Below are 20138 nucleotides of genomic sequence, written 5' to 3'. Positions count from 1 at the left end.
TTCTCATGCACCTCTTCACAACCACACATGGGTATACGCTTCCAGATTTGGTCTGTTTGTTTTTATCATCCTCCTTATCCTCATCCTCCTCATTTATAACTACTATATCACCAGGGTGAACTTGGTCTGTACGGTGCATTTTGGCCAAGGGTGCTATGATGGCACTCTTTTATTTTTTGAAAAAAGGACAACACACTGGGGAATTGGGCATGACATTTCTTTGGGCCTACTTCTTAACTCTCCTGCAATCTGTCCTGTACCTGCCAGTAGATCACCAGGGTGAACTTGCTCTGTATGGTGCATGTTGGCCAAGGAGCCTGTGATGGCACTCTTTTCTTTAAAAAAAAAAAAAGGATTTTACATTGGGGAATTGGGCATGATATTACATTGGGCCTACTTCTTAACTCTGTCTCCTGCAATCTGTCCTGTACCTGCCAGTAGATCACCAGAGTGAACGTGCTCTGTATTGTGCATGTTTGCCAAGGGGACTGTGAGGGCACTCTTTTCTTTTTTAAAAAAAAAAGGATTTTACATTAGGGAATTGGGCATGACATTACATTGGGCCGACTTCTTAACTCTGTCTCCTGCAATCTGTCCTTGACCTGCCAGTAGATCACCAGGGTGAACGTGCTCTGTACGGTGCATGTTGGCCAAGGGGCCTGTGATGGCACTCTTTTCTTTTTTAAAAAAAGGATTTTACATTGGGAAATTGGGCATGACATTACATTGGGCCGACTTCTTAACTCTGTCTCCTGCAATCTGTCCTGTACCTGTCACTAGATCACCAGGGTAAACGTGGTCAGTACTGTTATGGGCCATTGAAGTTTGGGCAAGGGGCATGCAATGGCACTAGTGTATTTTTAAAAAAGGTACCCCCATTGGGGAATTGTTTGGCAGATCATGCACTGCATTAAAAGTCTCAGAGACCCACACCACTACATTGGCCCTAATTCTTAACTCTGTCTCCTGCAATGTCTCTTCCTTATCTCCGATGACATGACCAGGGTGCACTTGCTCAGTACTGTCATAGGCCGGTGATTTTTGGGCACGGGGGCTGTGAAGGCACTATTTCATTTTGTAAAAACAGGACCCCACATTGGGGAATTGGGCATTACATTACATTGGGCCTACTTCTTAAGTCTGTCTCCTGCAATGTGTTCTTTAACTGCCACTAGATGACCAGGGTGAACGTGGTCTGTACGGAGCATTTAGGTCTAGGGGGGCTTTGATGGCACTATTTTAATCAGTCCAAAAAGGACCCCACATTGAGGAATTGGGCATGGAATTCTATTGGGCCTACTTCTTAACTCTGTCTCCTGCAATGTCTCTTGTTTAACTGCCACTAGATCACCAGGGTGAACGTGCTTTGTACTGTTATAGGCCGGCGAATTTGGTCAAGGGGGGATGTGATGGCACTAGTCTATTTTTACAAAAGGTACCCCCATTGGTGAAACCACATCCTTGTTGGAAAACACTTCAGAATCATAACATTTGTGTACCTTAAAGAGTTCACTTGAAAAGCTCCTTTTTGTGTTGCCTGGTTGCTAACATTGGAAACAATACACTTCATATAAATTTGATAAAGCAATGCTGTTACTTTGCCTCAGTAGTTCATTAAAAATATAGCTTTGTCCACTATATTTGTTTCTTTCCTTGCCAGCCTTAACTTTGTCTGCCTCAAATGTACAAATGGAGAATATACAAATGGCGATTTGTAAACAAGATTGAAATACTGTATGCCGAATGCATTCAGACAATCACATAGCTGCATTTCTTGTAAAACATTTAGAGATGTGACAGACAATGCTCATAATGACACAATCTTGATAAATGTTTGTTTATTCACTTCACAAACAGTTCTAAACCTCTATATGTTTGCTGTTTGTCATTGTAAAATATTAAGGTTTTCTGAAACTATGCGGGTGGTGGTTTGATCTAAATCCTTGTGGCTTTTATTTTCTAGGGGTTTATGGCCCCTTGTCTGATGACTCCATGATATCTGAGTTTCATCCACCCTTGAAAAGTGGCCACTTGAAGGTGTAGGTGAAACTAGAGTTACTACATAGTGTTATTCACTATATAAGACCAGAGAAACATGACTAAGGCTACGTTCACATTTGCGTTTCGTCGGGCGCAGCCGCGGCGACGCATGCGTCATGTTCCCCTATATTTAACATGGGGGGGCGCATGGACATGCATTGCTCTTGCGTTTTGTGATGCATGCGTCACTGTGGTGCATGCGTCAGGGCGCAGAGGGCGCTGCATGATGCAGTTTTTTCTGCGCCAAAAACCATGCAAAAGTGAACGCATGTGTCACAAAACGCTGCGTTGTGCATGCGTTTACATTTGCGTTGTGCGTTGCGTCCCCGACGCAGCACCGCACAACGCAAATGTGAACTTAGCCTAAGACAGATGCCAAAACTGGGGTACCTGTACATGTACAGTGTGCTGATACCTGCATAATTGGGGACGCCCATGCAGTGTTGGTAATCTCCCAGGTGTTCTCTGTCTTGGTGTTGCTTCTCTGATATTCCAGATGGATGATGTTTAAAAGCCTCTTGGTGATGATCTAACTATACTGTATGTAGTTAATCTTCATATATACGTAATCACTATATTTATTTAATCCTTATATGTACTTATTAACCTGTGTATGTTAACACATACAAAAGTGAATGCACTCACACTATTCAATCATACTATTCCTTTAATTTTGTAGTTTGCAATAATATTGCCTTGTATTGCAAGTATTTGCCTTTTTTAAAGCCGTATCTGTACCTTTGTGTTAAAAACATGTCAAATAAAATTGCAAAATTCTCCTATAAATAATTGTGCAAAGAGGAAACCATCATACCATTAAAAAATACGAGTGAATTTTCTTGGGCCCATCCAGTGTGTGGGTTCAAAGGCCTAATGGGGTGCATATGACTATGCAGCAGGGCTCGCCTTCCTGCCAATGTATAAAACAAAGGAGTATGGGGCACAAAATGCATATTGTGAAGTGGATTTTCATGGGCACATCCAGTATATGGGTTCCAAGGCCTAATGGGGTGCATATCACTGACTATGCAGCAGGGCTGGCCTTGCCGTCAATGTGTAAAACCAAGGAGTACGGGAGTACAAAATGCATATTGTGAAGTGGATTTTCATGGGCCCATCCAGTATGTGGGTTCCAAGGCCTAATGGGGTGCATATGACTGACTATGCAGCAGGGCAAGCCTTGCTGGCAATGTGTAAAACCAAGGAGTACGGGAGTACAAAATGCATATTGTGAAGTGGATTTTCATGGGCCCATCCAGTATGTGGGTTCCAAGGCCTAATGGGGTGCATATGACTGACTATGCAGCAGGGCTGGCCTTCCTGCCAATGTATAAAACAAAGGAGTATGGAGCACAAAATGCATATTGTGAAGTGGATTTTCCAGGGCCCATCCAGTATGTGTGTTCAAAGGTTTTTTTTGGGTGCATATGAATTGGTAGCATGGCAGGCCTTGAATTCAATGCAACATCTTATGACAGGGGTATTGCAGTGCGTCGTAATTCTTGACAGCCCATCCACTCACAGCATAGGCTACAACAGCTTAGGAGACCCACTGTTTCATAATGGCCCTTTAAGAAGATTAATGCTGCCTGATGCACCAGTAAAAGTAGGCTCTGTGACTTTAAGAGTCCCTCCTTCGTAAATGAAACAAGATGGGTCTGCTTATGTGTCACACACCACATGGCCAGCTAGGGGTGTTAAATGTTACAATGACATTTCCCAGTGAATGCATTTGTAGTGGTTAAAAGCAATGTTAAATTTGAAAAACGCTTCAAAAACGCAGCGTCTGAACTAAGCCTAAGTGGAAGAGGACATTTTCGGTCTGGGGTGAAATATTTGGCCTTACAGGCAAGTCATTAACCTGCAAAGGATGTACCTTAACATATTTCCAAGCAAAACCCGTCTTGGTTTCGTTTTCATGTGTTTTTTGTGGCATCGGGAAAAATGGCATGAATTTCGGAAAAAAATTATTAAGGCTGTGAACCAGGAGTCAGGAATGCTTCCATGGGCGATCCCCATGAGGTCCCTGTGTCATTTGAGCAGTGTTTCCATCATTTTCAGATGTTTTTAGACCTTAAAAGGACCCCCGGGGGGGGGGGATCGCGGTAAAAATACTCAGATCTCCCATAGACTTATATTGGGCTCGTTGTTCTGGCCGAGTACCCGAGTATTCCAATTTGCTCTACCCGAGCAATGAGCACCCGACCATTTTAGTGCTCGCCCATCACTACTAAGCATCCATTGAAGCTTAAAGACAAATGGGAGCAGGATGTTGGGATAAATGACATTGAGCAGTGGGATGACATATTCTCGATTCCACAGCTGTCCACTAGTGAGGCACAAAGGCTGTCACAGATGTACCTGCTGTATCGGGTATACAGGACTACCAAATTCCTGCATAAAATTGGGGTAAGAGAGAATGACTTGTGCCCGAGATGCGGTTCGGGCCCAGCCGGTTTGCTACATACAGTTGTTCTCAAAACAAGAATTTTGCTTTCTTGGCCTTTTTTCAGAGAATATGAATGATAACACCAAAACTTTTTCTCCACTCATGGTTAGTGGTTGGGTGAAACTATTTACTGTCAAACTACTGTGTTTTCTCTTTTTAAATCATAATGACAACCTAAAACATCCAAATGACCCTGATCAAAAGTTCACATACCCCATTTCTTAATACTGTGTATTCCTCCCTCTAACATCAATGACAGCTTGAAGTCTTTTGTAATAGTTGTGGATGAGGTTCTTTACTTTCTCAGATGGTAAAGCTGCCCACTCTTCTTGGCAAAAAGCCTCCAGTTCCTGTAAATTCCTGGGCTGTCTAGCATGAACCGCGCGCTTGAGATCTCCCCAGAGTGCCTCAATGATACTGAGGTCAGGAGACTGAGATGGCCACTCCAGAATCTTCACTTTGTTCTGCTGTGGCCAATGACAGGTCGACTTGGCCTCGTGTTTGGATCGTTGCCATGTTGGAAGTCCAAGTATGTCTCATGAGCAGCTTCCGGGATGATGAGTGCAAATTTGCCTCCAGTATTTGCTGATAATGTGCTGCATTCATCTTTCCTTCAACATTAACCAAGATTCCTTTGCCTTTGTTGCTCACACATCCCCAAAACATCAGCGATCCACCTCCGTGCTTTACAGTAGGAATGGTGTTCCTTTCATCATAAACCTTGCTGACCTATCTCCAAATGTAACGTTTCTAAAAGTTCAATTTTGGTCTCATCACTCCAAATTACCTTGTTCCAGAAGTTTTGAGGCTTGTCTTTGTGCTGTTTTGCATATTGTAGGCGAGATAGTTTGTGGCATTTGCGCAGAAATAGCTTTCTTCTGGCGACTCGACCATGCGGCCCATTTTTCTTCAAGTGCCTCTTTATTGTGCATCATGAAAAAGCCACGCTGCTAGTTTTCAGAGAGTCCTGTATTTCAGATGATGTTATTTGTGGGTTTTTCTTTATATACTGAACAATTTTCCTGGCAGTTGTGGACAACATTTTTCTTGGTCTACCTGACCGTGGTTTTGTTTTTACAGAGCCTCTGATTTTTCCAACCTCTCCTTCCATCTCTTGTAATAATTTAGTTGCCTGTTATTGAACTGATTCTATCTCTAACTTTTTAAAATGTGGAGCCCAAAACTGGATACCATATTCTATATGTGATTTATAAAAGGGTAATAATGCGTTGTATCGCGGGATTTTATCTCTCTTTTTATACATTCTAAAATCTTGTTTGCTTTTGCAGCTGCTGCTTGACATTGAGTACTGCTGCTTAGCTTACTTGTAACCAGAATACCCAAGTCCTTCTCTTGATCTGTAGTCCAGAGTATGGTCCCATTTTGAATATGTAGCAATAGAATTACTTCGTCCTAGGTGCATTACTTTACATTTATCTATATTAAAGGGAACCTGTCACCCCGTTTTTTCAGATTGAGATATTAATACTGTTAAATAGGGTCTGCGCTGTGCGTTACAATAGTGTATGTAGTGTACCCTGATTCCCCACCTATGCTGAGAAATACATTACCGAAGTCGCCGAAAACGAGGTCATACGCTAATTTTTTGCATATCTTGCTTAATGCAAGACACATTTATCTTTAGAGAACCCATATGTCCATTCAAGTCTGTCAAAGCAGAACAGCACTGTGATGCAGCCTTCAACACATCCTTAAACGTTGAATCTGCAGCCTCTCTTCCAGTGACAGGAGCCTCCTCACATACATTCTCCCCAGACAAAGCAAGATAGGCGTTGGAGGGGAGGGGGCATCCATCAGCATGTCACTACTCTTGTCCTGCGACGGATCTCCCTCCATACGTGACCCGCTAGCAGGACAGGGTGTTAACCAAGAATTCAGTTGGCTTCCTTGGTCTTGGGCATCCTGGCATACTGCTCCAGGTGCACTGCAGTGTCAAGGTGCTTACCCTGTGGCAGGGCCCGCCATTGTGACTCAGCTCCCACCTGAGCTGCTGCTTGTTTCTGCTTCCTGTCCTGCCTTGTCATGTCGGATTCTGGTCCCCTGTGGCTCTGGATAGGAAGCAGGTTCTCCCCGGAGAGGGCACCCGTACAGGAGCTTGAATGTATATGCAACAATAGGATTGCTCCATCCTAGGTGCACTGCACTACTCTAGATGTATCAACATTAAATGTAATTTGCCAAGTGTTATCCCATTCAATCATCTTATCCAGAACGTTTTGCAATATTTTAATGTCAAGGTCAGATTTTAATATCCTACATAGTTCGGTGTCATTAGCAAAGACTGACACATTACTCTCAATCCCATCCACTAGGTTATTAATAAAGAGTTGAAAAAGAATCAGTCTTAGTACAGATCCCTGTGGTCCCCACTGCTGACTATATCCCATTTAGAGAAGGTACCATTTATGATAACTTTGTTTCCTGTCATTTGGCCAATTCCTTACCCATCTCCATAGTTTCTCCCAGTCATAGCTTCAGTGTAAGACTGTTATGTGGTACAGTATCAAATGGCTTTGCAAAGTCCAGATAAATCACATCAGTTGCATTGCTGACATTCAGATCCCCATCAAAGAAACCCAACATGTTGGTTAGATATGACTTATCCTTCATGAATCCATGCTGGTTGTCAATTATTATAATATTCTGTGCAATATATCTCTACAGGTTATCTTGATAATGCCCGCAAAAACTTTGCACACTACTGATGTCACTTACCGGACGGTAGTTTCCTGGATCCACCTTCTTACCTTTCTTAAAGGGACACTGCCACCTGAATTTGGAGGGAATAATCTTCAGCCATGGAGGCGGGGTTTTTGGGTGTTTGATTCACCATTTCCTTACCAGCTGGCTGCATGCTGGCTGCAATATTGGATTGAAGTTCATTCTCTGTCCTCCATAGTACACGCCTGCACAAGGTAAGATTGCCTTGTGCAGGCATGTACTACGGAGGACAGAGAATGAACTTCAATCCAATATTGCAGCCAGCATGCAGCCAGCGGGTAAGGAAATGGTGAATCAAACACCCAAAAACCCCGCCTCCATGGCTGAAGATTGTTCCCTCCAAATTCAGGTGACAGTGTCCCTTTAAATATTGGTACCACATCAGCCATCCTCCAATCCTGTAGCACCAACCATGTTACAAAAGAGAGTCTAAAGGTACCGTCACACTAAGCGACGCTGCAGCGATACCAACAACGATGTCGATCGCTGCAGCGTCGCTGTTTGGTCGCTGGAGAGCTGTCACACAGACAGCTCTCCAGCGACCAACGATCCTGAAGTCCCCGGGTAACCAGGGTACACATCGGGTTACTAAGCGCAAGGCCGCGCTTAGTAACCCGATGTTTACCCTGGTTACCGTTGTAAATATATAAAAACAAACACTACATTCTTACATTTCCGGTGTCTGGTCAGGTCCCTCGCCTTCAGCTTCCAGCACTGACTGAGCGCCGGCCGTAAAGTACAGCGGTGACGTCACCGCTGTACTGTGCTTTATGGCTGGCCGGCGCTCACCAGTCAGTGCGGGAAGCTGAAGGCAAGGGACATGACCAGACACCGGGAATGTAAGTATGTAGTGTTTGTTTTTTTACATTTACAACGGTAACCAGGGTAAACATCGGGTTACTAAGTGCGGCCCTGCGCTCAGTAACCCGATATTTACCCTGGTTACCAGTGACGACATCGCTGAATCGGCGTCACACACGCCGATTCAGCGATGTCAGCGGGAGATCCAGCGACAAAATAAAGTGCTGGACTTTCCCCAGCGACCAACGATCTCCCAGCAGTGGCCTGATCGTTGGTCGCTGTCACACATAACGATTTAGTTAACGATATCGTTGCTATGTCACAAAAAGCAACAATATCGTTAACGATATCGTTATGTGTGACGGTACCTTAAGATTATGATATACATTGTTACTGCGCTCAATTCCCTCAGTATCCATGGATGAATGCCATCTGGACTGGGGAATGTTTCATTTTTCATTCAGACGTACTTCTTTTTGTGTTAAACTAATTATTTCAGGTGGTGAACTTTGATTTTTGCCTTGTTGAAAGATCCCTGGACCAGACCATTCATTGGTGAGCACGGATGAAAAGTGCCTGTTTAATATCTTTGCCTTTTCTTTGTTCTCTATAATTATCTTGTTATTATAATTTTTAAGGTGCCAATACATCTGTTTTTTTCTTTTTGGCATTGATGTATTTATAACATTTTTTGGGGTTTATTTTAATGTCGCTGGTGATTTGTCTCTCTGTTGATAACTTTGATAGCTTGATTTCTTTTTTACATTTCTTATTTAGATTGGTTTCTTTTTATTCCTGGGTGTTTTATTACCAGAGGGTATAAGTTTTCTACAGGATTATATTAGTATTTCCTTAAACATGCCCCATTTATGTTCGGCATCCTCAGTTACCATGACATGATCCCAGTTTAATCAATTAATTTCTTATCTTAATTTGTTGAAATAATATTTCCTAAAGTTCTAGGTTTTTGTATGTCCCCTTTTGAATGTTTGATTGAAAATTACATTGAAACTTACCATATTAGGATCACTGCATCCCAAATGCTCCCTGACCTGTAGATCTGAAATTGTATCTGGTCTACTTGACAGAACCAGATCCTGCAGATAACCTCCCCTGGTTGGTTCACCTACCAGCTGAGAGAGGTAATTGTCCTGATCTGCAGATTATTATTATTATTATTTATTGTTATAGCGCCATTTATTCCATGGCGCTTTACATGTGAGGAGGGGTATACATAATAAAAACAAGTACAATAATCTTAAACAATACAAGTCATAACTGGTACAGGAGGAATGAGGACCCTGCCCGCGAAGGCTCACAATCTAAAAGGGATGGGTGAGAATACAGTAGGTGAGGGTAGAGCTGGTCATGCAGCGGTTTGGTCGATCGGTGGTAACTGCAGGTTGTAGGCTTGTCTGAAGAGGTGGGTCTTCAGGTTCTTTTTGAAGGTTTCGATGGTAGGCGAGAGTCTGATGTGTTGTGGTAGAGGGTTCCAGAGTAGGGGTGATACGCGAGAGAAATCTTGTATACGATTGTGGGAAGAGGAGATAAGGGGGGAGTAGAGTAGGAGATCTTGTGAAGATCGGAGGTTGCGGGTAGGTAAGTACCGGGAGAAGCAGATAAGCTTTTAGCTCAACCAGAAGATTCCATGTCCCAGTGAATGCCTGGATAATTACAATCCCTCATAATAAGGACCCTATCATTATATGCTACCTTTTTAAATTGTTGCAGCATTTCATCCTTTATATTAGGAGGCTTGTAACAAACTCCAATCAGCAGCTCTCCATTATTGCCATCCCCATATACATTTACCCACGCAGACTCTACATTGTTGCAGCTCCCCCCAATGTCACCATTGAGCACAGATTTTAAGTTGTCCTTTCAAAATGTTGTGTAACCCTCTACATTTGTCACCCAGTCATGGGTTTCGTCCAGCCAGGTTTCCGTGATGCCCACCACATCGTATTCTGTGGCTGACATAAGAGTCTCTAGGTTATTCATTTTGTTTGCGAGACTTCTTGCATTTGCCAGCAGACATTTAATATTATTAGCACCTTTGTTACGCCTACTCAGCTCCCTACTTTCCTTGCATCTCAGCTCCCCTAAATCCTTATTAACTCCTAGTGTCTCACTCCTTCTGTCTAGTCTATATAGCCCCTTATTAGTACAACTACTCTCACCTCAGATCCTAGTTTAAAAGCTCCTCCATCTGTCTGACCATTTTTCCCTATTGAGGTGCAGCCCGACCCTACCCTAGAGCCTGTAGCCAGCAGAGAAGTGATCCCAGTTCTTCTTGCACCGAAACCCTTCCTTCCTACACGAATTTCAATGTCACTTATTTATCTCCCTAAGCTCCCACTGTCTTTCTAGTGACGCTCGTGGCAGTATTTCTGAAAACACCACATGTTCAATCTGGTCTAGTCTATGGACATATCTCCTGTCCTCTAATGATTTGCAAGATATTTAAATGGCTTGCTTTGATCAGCAGTTTTCAGCATCATGTTTGTTCTCCATCTGAAACTGAACCTTTCGAAAAAGGAACTGCTTCTGCTCCCGCCATTTACTCCCAACCTCCCTTATTCTGACATCTCCCTCTTCGTTTGTGGCCCCACAATAATGCCCCAGCAATCTCTTGCCCGCTCTTGTCACTTGTATCTGAAAACCATCTCACCATGAAAAAAACAAAAACCATCACTGTTGCCCTGATCCACTCCCGACTTGACTACTGTAATTTTCTATTAATTAGCCTTCCCCTCACTCGACTTTCCCCTCTCCAGTCTGTCCTTAATGCAGCAGCCAGGGTCATCTATCTGGCCAATTATTACTCAGACACTTCCGCTCTGTGCCAGTTATTGCACTGGCTGCCCACATATTATAGGATCCAATTTAAACAGCTTGATCTCACTCACATGGCTCTCCACAGTGCAGCACCCCCCCCCCTTCATCTCCTCCCTCATTTATGATTATGGGTTAAACCGCAATTGACTTTTGACTAACATCCACACTAATCCGTATCTCTCACTCATGGGTCCAAAACTTCTCCTGAGTTGCAGCAATTCTTTGAAATGCTCTACCCCAAGAAATTAGGACTGGGCACAACTTATACAGTTTTAGGCGCTCCCCACATCTGCTTAGGGCGGCCTATCACGTTTCCTAATTGAAGTCCTTTCAATATATAGCCCATTCACTATCTCTCAGAACATAATTTTACATCAAACTCCACCGCATCCAAAAGCATTACAAATATTGGCTGGTGACCAGCTCATGTAGCCTTTATCTATCCCCCGTTCCCTCAAGATGGCTGGACCATCATTATAAATAAGTACCTGTACCTATTACATTTTTTTCTCTTTAATTATTGTATTATCTTAAACTATGTTACTTATGACTGTTGTATATGAACCTCTGAATTGTAAAGCGCTGTGTAAAATGTTGGCGCTATATAAATAAAAATTATTATTATTAGCAGCAGGTTCTCAGTTGTAGCTTTGCTTTTGTTAGGTGTGTTTCTTGCTCTCTTTTTGACTTCTGAGCTTGCTGATGACCTTGGATTTGTTGAGACTATCCATATGACTTATCCCTTCTGCTTTTGACGCTCCCTGACTTCAGGTATCTAAACCCGGACATGGCCCCTATCTGTTTGTTGTACTCCCTGGTTTTGACATACCCTCCTGGCATTTGATCCCAGACTGTTACTTGACCGCGCTTTTGTCTTACCATTGTGTACTATGAGCCCTCCTAGTATCTGACCACGGACCTCCTGACTACCCCGTCTCACGGCTTGCCCCTAAATAATGACTCAGTATCACACCAATCACACATATTTTCTAGTCCCATTGCTCTCATTTTATGTTCCAACCTTTTATGTGGCCCCCATATCAAACATCTCTGAAAAGTCAGGATAGACAATAACAGCCTTACCCTGGTTCAGTCTCGTAGAAGCTGATCAGATTTTTCTGAGAGGACCAATCAGTCTTAAACCCATGTTGATGTGTATACTCCAAGATAGCATGTCCTAGAAAACCCTAAAAGATTATCCCACAGTAAAGGTTAAACTTACTGGCCGATAATTTCTAAGCTCAGTTTTTGTTCCATTTTTGAATATTGGCACCACGTTTGTTATGTGCCAGTCCTGTGGTACAGACCCTGTTATTATAGAATTTGTGAATATGAAAAATAACAGTCTGTCTATCACATGTACTGAATTCCTGCAGTACACGGGGGGTGTATGCCATCGAGGCCAGGTGATTCTGTACTTCCCACTGGTTAAGCAGGTGACATTTAATGGAGATTTTATGGTATCCCTAATCATGTCATCTGTCATGGGATTTTTTTGTATAAATACTAAACAGAAAAAGGAGTTTAACATATTGGCCTTTCCCTCATCCTCTTCCTCCATTTCACCCAGGTTATAATTTTGTAGTTTCTTACTGTTTATGTAGTTAAAAAAATGTTTTTGGATTCTTTTGCAATGGGTCTCTCTGTTTCAATCTTTGCTGTCTTGATTTGTTCTTAACACAATCTATTTTTTCTTTATAATTATTTAATGCGTCATCACTACACTCTTGCTTTTCTCCTCTGAACACTTATTTTTATTGTTTATTGCGCCCTTTACAGCTCTATTTAGTCATAGCCATTTTCTGCTATATCTAGCTTGTTTATTTCCATAAGGTATACAGTCATAGCCTTACGGAAATAATGTTGGCACCCTTGAAATTGTTCCAGAAAATGAAGTATGTCTCCCAGAAAATTATTTTAATTACACGTTTTGTTATACATATTTATTTCCTTTGGGTGTATTAGAACACAAAAAAATGCAGTGAAAAAAAGGCAAAATGAACATAATTTCACACAAAACTCGTAAAATGGGCCAGACAAAATTGTTGCCCCCCTCAACTTAATATCTGATTGCACACGCTTTGAAATGAATAACTGCAACCAATCACTTCTGTGGAGACACGGGGGTCAACGGGTGTTCTGGTCCGATAGCCTAACCCTCATGGACCAGGGAACATCCCACCGAACGCCCACTCTCCTTTCCCTATGGACGTAATACTACTCAGACAACATAGGGTAAGGATAGAACAGTGTTGCAATACTTTATTGAACCACAAAACAGGCAAATAACACGTAGAACAGTCCCATCACAATACCCAAGATGGTGCAATATTACAGTGTCTTACCCTTCCGCTAACTCGCTGGGATAAGAGCAGCTGTGACTTCAGAGCTTCCAGGGCCGACAACCATACCTGTGGCATGCACAGAGAGTAGGTAACAACAAGCTTAGGAAGCTTGTCTGTGGATGGATACCATGCTTGGCATAGGTGGTTTTCCTTTATTGGATGTTTTCCTTTATTGGATGCTGCCCTTCCCTTGGTTGTTCCTTCCCGGGGAAAGGCCTGGCTATTCACTGCCTGCGTTGAGAAACACGTGATGGTGTCTCCGCAGCTCCTCTACATGCATTTGCATATTTGGGGGCAGTGTTCTGGATCACTGCGTTGAGAAACACGTGATGGTAATTGTTAAGTTGAACAAATAATAATAAAATGTTCACTTCACTTAAGTTGCCTACTCCTGGCCTAATGGATATTGATCAGGTGCGCACCAAAGAAATAAACATATAACAACACACAGTCATAAGTAAACTCTCCATGATCAATCTATGGCTCAGCTCCAAGGGAAAAAGGGGCTTTATTCAGTCAGAATACATGGTTACATATCCCCTGTAAGGGGGGCTCGGTTAGCTTTAAAATGGGAGTGATAGGATGCATTCCATTGGTTAGTGGGTTGGGCAATGAGCAAGTCCATGGGAGGATCCATGAGGTCATCAGGGTGGGTTGGTCCATGAGGTCATCAAGGTGGGGGCGTCACTGTGGGTGGATCCATGAGGTCATCAGGGTGGGCGTCATCTTGGATACCAGCCAGGCAGCCACATGGCTCTCTGATACAGGAAATGGCAGCCATATTAGTGTCTTACTTTCATCTAAAAAAACTTATGTAAGATCAAACAATACATGTTATGGGTCGCTTCTCTCAACCTCTTATGTCTTGAGGTTAATTAAGTATTTGATCTTATGGCTCTCGTCAACAGTCCCCCCTAAATACTTTATTAACCCTTTTTTTATCTTGATCCCACCGTGGTTCCTTAACCCACCAGTGTTAAGAGTCGCTATGACATCAGAGGCTTCATGACAATACGGATGCTATAGACACCAGAGAATGTGTGACCAATCATTTATATATCAGGAGGTATATCGGAGCGCTACCCATGTCCTCGGGACTTTCCTACCTGCTGGATCTATTACTCTCCAATCTCCCGTCTCCATGGTTACATAAAATACATATGTGACTCACCCTGATGTAACACATCCTAGATCTGACTGTCTCGCCTGGGAGGGGGGGGGGGAATTGGAGTTTTCACCAGTTTGAGACAAGTTTTCCCTTGTGGAAAACCTCCCTTTGTAGCTGGACTTTGACAAACAGGTCAGATCCTACTCTGTCCCTAACTGTCTAACAGGTTTACAATGTGTGTGATGGATCCAGGAGGCGCTCAGCAATCCTGACTGAAGTAGGAGTAGTCAGGAGCACTTGGTAGGAATCCTCAAATCTTGACTCCAGGGATGTCTTTCTGATGAACTTCTTTACCAGCACGTAGTCACCAGGTTAGAAATCATGGGTACCTTCACTGGAATCTGGATTTGGAATGGATGATAAAACTTGTACATGTGTTACTGACAGTTCTTTTAGTAAGGACAATTACATAATTTACAAGAGTATCACTTCCTAAGGCTAGTTGTTGTGGAAAATATTGACCCAACCTTGGAGGCCCCCCAAAAAAGAATCTCGTGTGGTGTGAGTTTGGTGGGACCCCTTGGAGTGTTTCTGACTGAGTATAAGGCAATGGGCAAAATGTCTGTCCAAGTCTGACCTCCTAACTGGCTTTCAGTATTTTATTTTTCAAGGTGCCATCCAGTGTTTCTACTTTCCCACTGCTCTGTGGGTGATATGGAGTATGTAAACCCAAATCAGCTCCCACCAATGTCCATAGTTCCTTAGTCAGTGCTGCAATGAATGCGGGTACTTGGTCACTCTCAATTACCTCTGGGACCCCATATCTGCATACTACTTCAGTCATCAGTCTCTTAACAGTCACTCTGGCAGTCATGTTTGTTACTGGATAGGCTTCAGGCCATCCTGATAACATGTCAGTCACTACCAGTACATACTCATACTTCCCTACTTTTGGCATTTCAATGTGATCAATCTGAATCCTCCGAAAGGGATAGAGTGGTTTAGCCAATGTTTCTGAGTAACTTTCTGGGGCGGTGCTGGATTGCATGTTGCACACACAAGGCAGGAATTGCAGTATTTTTGGGTGACAGTAGAGATCCCAAGTGCCATGTAAGTCTCGCAAATCAGGTCAATCATCTGATTCCTGCCTCTGGGCGATACCGTGTGCCCATTCTGTCTCCGAGGAGTACAGATTACGGGGTAGACAGAGCTTTTTGTTCACCCTCCAGACTCCATCTTCATCCTTTTTTAGCTCCTCCTTCTTGCCATGGCTTCTTTTCATCATCCAATGTCTTGTCTTGAAGTAGATGGATAATCCTCATAAGAGAGCCTTTAGTCCCTTCTTCAGTGTTTTGTGACACGTACACCACTGCTTTCTCTTTCTCAAATGGATCCGCAGCATAGATTTTTGCTGTTTTGTCAGCAAAGAAGTTCCTCCTTGCTTCTGGAGAATCCAATCTTCCGTGAGCTTTGATCTTGATCACTGCAACCTCCAAAAGTAGATCAAGAGCGGCCACAAGTTCTTGTATGGTAGCAGCATGTTTTACAGGAGTTCCACTGGACGTTAGGTATCCTCTGGCTGCCCAGATACTGCCGAAGTCATGAGCCACTCTGAAAGCATATCTTGAATCTGTGTAGAGGTTGACCACCTTCTCCGTTGCTTCCTGACAAGCCAACGTCAAAGCTTTAAGTTCTGCTTCTTGTGCAGACATGTGCGGTGGTAGTGATCCAGCTGAGATGACCTGGTCATGTGTAACCTCGGCATATCCCATATGGAACCTTCCCGTTTCATCTGCAAATCTGGAACCATCAGTGAAGAACGTCAGGTCAGCATGTGGGAATGGGTCTTCAGACACGTTTTTCTTGGAGGCTACTTCTTCCTGCATTTGTTCAAGACAGTCATGATCCTCCTTTGAGTGTGTAGAGGCATCTTCTCCGAGAGCATCAGCATCATCATCCACATCCCCCCTGGAAAGAGGAAGCAGCATGGACAGTTTGAGGATGCTGCAGCGGACAAGAGTGACATTATCCGGAACCAACAGCGAATATTGTAGTCTCATATGACGCTGCACCAACAGATGTTTAGGGTTGCAGGAATAGCAATTATGTCGTGTGGAGCCATTTAAGAGAACTGGATGTCCTCAGATGATATCAGAATTTGGGATTCCAAAAGCTGGTGCAGACTGTATGACCTGTTTAAGAGCGTAGAAAGCTTCCACGGATTTGGTACATAGTGGAAATGCTGACGTCTTGAGGTCTTTGTACAATGGCTGCATCAGCGTTGAGGCATCTGGAATCCTTTGGCAACAATAAGTGATAGGTCAGCCAGCTCATCCGAGGCCCATGTCTTGGGTTCTTGGCAGAACTCAACACCAGAGTCCCATGTCTTGTCACTGGCAAGTGAGTCATCATTGAACATGATATCCATAACAGGCCAATATGCATCGACTGCTTTAAGATTTGCCAGGGAAATTAGATCTTGCCACGTAGCTGGGTAAGTACTTACGATTTGAAGCATGCTTCTGTAGAAAGGCATCGGCTGTTTTTCTGGATCTGGAGCTTGGTACAACAGAGTAGCAGCTTGCTGGGGTGTAAACTTGACGTAGAGGGTGGGCTCCTCATACATGAGCATTAGCACTGTTGGTGGTGACACCTGAGGCGGGAGTAGAGATGGCACCGGAATTGTCAAGGTCTCAATTTGCTCACTAATATTCGCATACTCTAAAATGCGAGTTATTGCTGCATGAAGTTGTTGAGCACTAACTTCTGGATGAATAGGGTCAAAAGTAGGGGTCACAGCGTGTATGATCATTCTACACAGAAGATTGCCAGCTTTAGTCACCACTATGTCCCCAACAGCTATCTGACCTCGTGACTCAACAATGATTTGACTGTCGCCCATCCTGCTTACACTATAGCTCTAGCTACACCTCCATTATGCTCTAACCGAGAATTGGTAGCATTAACAATAGCGTCTGTTTCCATTGTCGTTATGTCACCCTTTCCCACCACTAACAAGGGTCCCTCAGGAAGTTCTTTTTCAAAAACAGGTTGCCAACATTCCCTCCCCTTTGTGCTTCCTGTGCTATTGACATCCCCCTCCCAGATTGAGCCCCCCTTGATACAGTTGCCACCGTCCCATACAGGTGTGCACTTGGCTGCAAGAGAGCCTGTGAGGTACCGAGTATAGGGTTAGGTAGACTGTGTGAGAGTGCTATTGTAGTGGAAGCGTTGGGAGGAGAGGCTGTTGCTTGGAGCATCTTGTGTGGGTGTGCGGCTAAATTGGCAGTGGAAGTGACAGTAGAAAGGGTCGGTGCCGAGGACGATCCAGGCGGGAGGATTGCTAGATAGGGGAAAGGTTTGGTGCCCCATTGGAAACCACTGAGACAGGAAACATGGGTAAAGCTTGTTCACTTCCCAAAGGAAAATAGTATTGGCCGTTAGTGGTCATTACTGGGTAACAAGGATTTGGTGATGTGGTGTGTAGCCTTAGTCTAAGATGTTCACCACCAGGAGCAGCACATTTGCCATCCACAAAATGGCTACCGTCAGAATTACATTTGTTATCCACAAAATGGCCACCATTAGAATTAACACTTTTGCCATCCACAAAATGGCCGCCGTCAGAATTACATTTGCCATCTACAAAATGGCCACCATTAGAATTACATTTGCCATCCACAAAATGGCCACCATTAGAATTACATTTGCCATCCACAAAATGGCCACCATTAGAATTAACACTTTTGCCATCCACAAAATAGCCACCATTAGAATTACATTTGCCATCCACAAAATGGCCGCCATCAGAATTACATTTGCCATCCACAAAATGGCCACTGTCAGAATTACATTTGCCATCCACAAAATGGCCACCGTCAGAATTACATTTGCCATCCACAAAATGGCCGCAGTCAGAATTACATTTGCCATCCACAAAATGGCCACCGTCAGAATTACATTTGCCATCCACAAAATGGCCACCATTAGAATTAACACTTTTGCCATCCACAAAATGCCCGCCGTCAGAATTACATTTGCCGTCCACAAAATGGCCACCATTAGAATTAACACTTTTGCCATCCACAAAATGGCCACCATTAGAATTACAATTTTGTCATCCACAAAATAGCTACCACCAGCATTAACAAATTTTACCATCCACAAAATGGCTGCTACCAGCATTAACAAATTTTACCATCCACAAAATGGCTGCTACCAGCATTAACAAATTTACCATCCACAATATGGCTGCTACCAGCATTAACAAATTTACCATCCACAAAATGGCTGCTACCAGCATTAACAAATTTACCATCCACAAAATGGCTGCTACCAGCATTAACAAATTTACCATCCACAAAATGGCTGCCACCAGCATTAACAAATTTACCATCCACAAAATGGCCGCTGCCAGGGTTAGCACATGGCTCTGGGCCACCATTATAAGGTGGTGGCCGCTCACAGGATATATTTTTGTAATACACATATTTCAAAACTCTGCCCTTTTTATTCCTTTCCTCTTCTACCCAATTTTCTCTATACAGACTTTCAGAGACTCTCTCCCATGCCCTAGCAGTAGACAACAATCCATTATCTTCTAGGATACCTTTTCTTTCTTTCAAGACAATCTTCCACTCCAGGGGCTGTAACCTCCCCCCTTCTGGCATTCCACACAACTTCATAAGCTTTTTACATTGTTTAACATGACTCTTCCCTGACGAAGGACGAGACCGAAACGCGCGTTGGAGCGGGCACTCACCCCCCCTGGTTCCCCACTTGCTGTGCACCTTGCAATTATGTGAGTATTAGAGAGATCTTTATTCCCGGTTGAGAGGCCTGTTAGGTCGACATCTCCTATATTTGGTACCGGACCTTATTCCCTGCGGGGGATTCTCCCCGGGGATTCTAGTGTGACCGTGTGCTCTGCGCCGGTACGGATATGATATATATTTTAGGCCAGTACTAGGAGTCACATGAGTAGTTTATACAGGTTCTGCTAGAGGGATTGTGCGCAGCGGACCATAGTTGTGATACACAATAGATATAGGGACACTGTTCATTATATTGTTACTCTGGTAAAGGGTGCAATGGTTTAGCTCCTTTATGGTGGGGTACCGGTGGGGGTGGGGCCCTTGGTGTTTATTGTTTCTAATTGTTAACTGACACGCACCTGGTTTAGGTCTTTTTTTCATGTATTTTAATGTGTTAAATAAAGATTTATGGTAATTTTATGGACTAGTACATCATTTTTCCCTATGGGAATCAGGTTCTATGTATATGGATGTGTCCTTGGTATAAGGTCTCCACATGGGGTGGTGGTATGATTAATTAAATCAGTAGATACACGGGAAATATTTATTATCCCCCCCAATATGTGGTATTGGTGTTGGTCGGCGATTTATCCAATTTTCTCTATACAGACTTTCAGAGACTCTCTCCCATGCCCTAGCAGTAGACAACAATCCATTATCTTCTAGGATACCTTTTCTTTCTTTCAAGACAATCTTCCACTCCAGAGGCTGTAACCTCCCCCCTTCTGGCATTCCACACAACTTCATAAGCTTTTTACATTGTTTAACATGACTCTTCCCTTCTCGAGTCATTACTAATGTACACGGGTCTATCTTGCCATCTGAATTTGGCTTAGTGCCAATACGGCAGAACTGCATTAATTTCTCCATCTTTCTATAGATATCTATATCTCTATCAAGATAACAAACACCAAAGAAACAATAAGACGGGGGAGATGACTCAAACCTGAGATTCTAAAGAGAACTGAGTCTGCAGTATTCAGTTCCTATTCCTTCTTGTC

Source organism: Ranitomeya imitator, chromosome 5, assembly GCF_032444005.1.
Source record: "Ranitomeya imitator isolate aRanImi1 chromosome 5, aRanImi1.pri, whole genome shotgun sequence".
In the NCBI taxonomy this organism is placed as follows: Eukaryota; Metazoa; Chordata; class Amphibia; order Anura; family Dendrobatidae; genus Ranitomeya; species Ranitomeya imitator.
Note: the sequence above shows the minus strand (reverse complement) of the source record.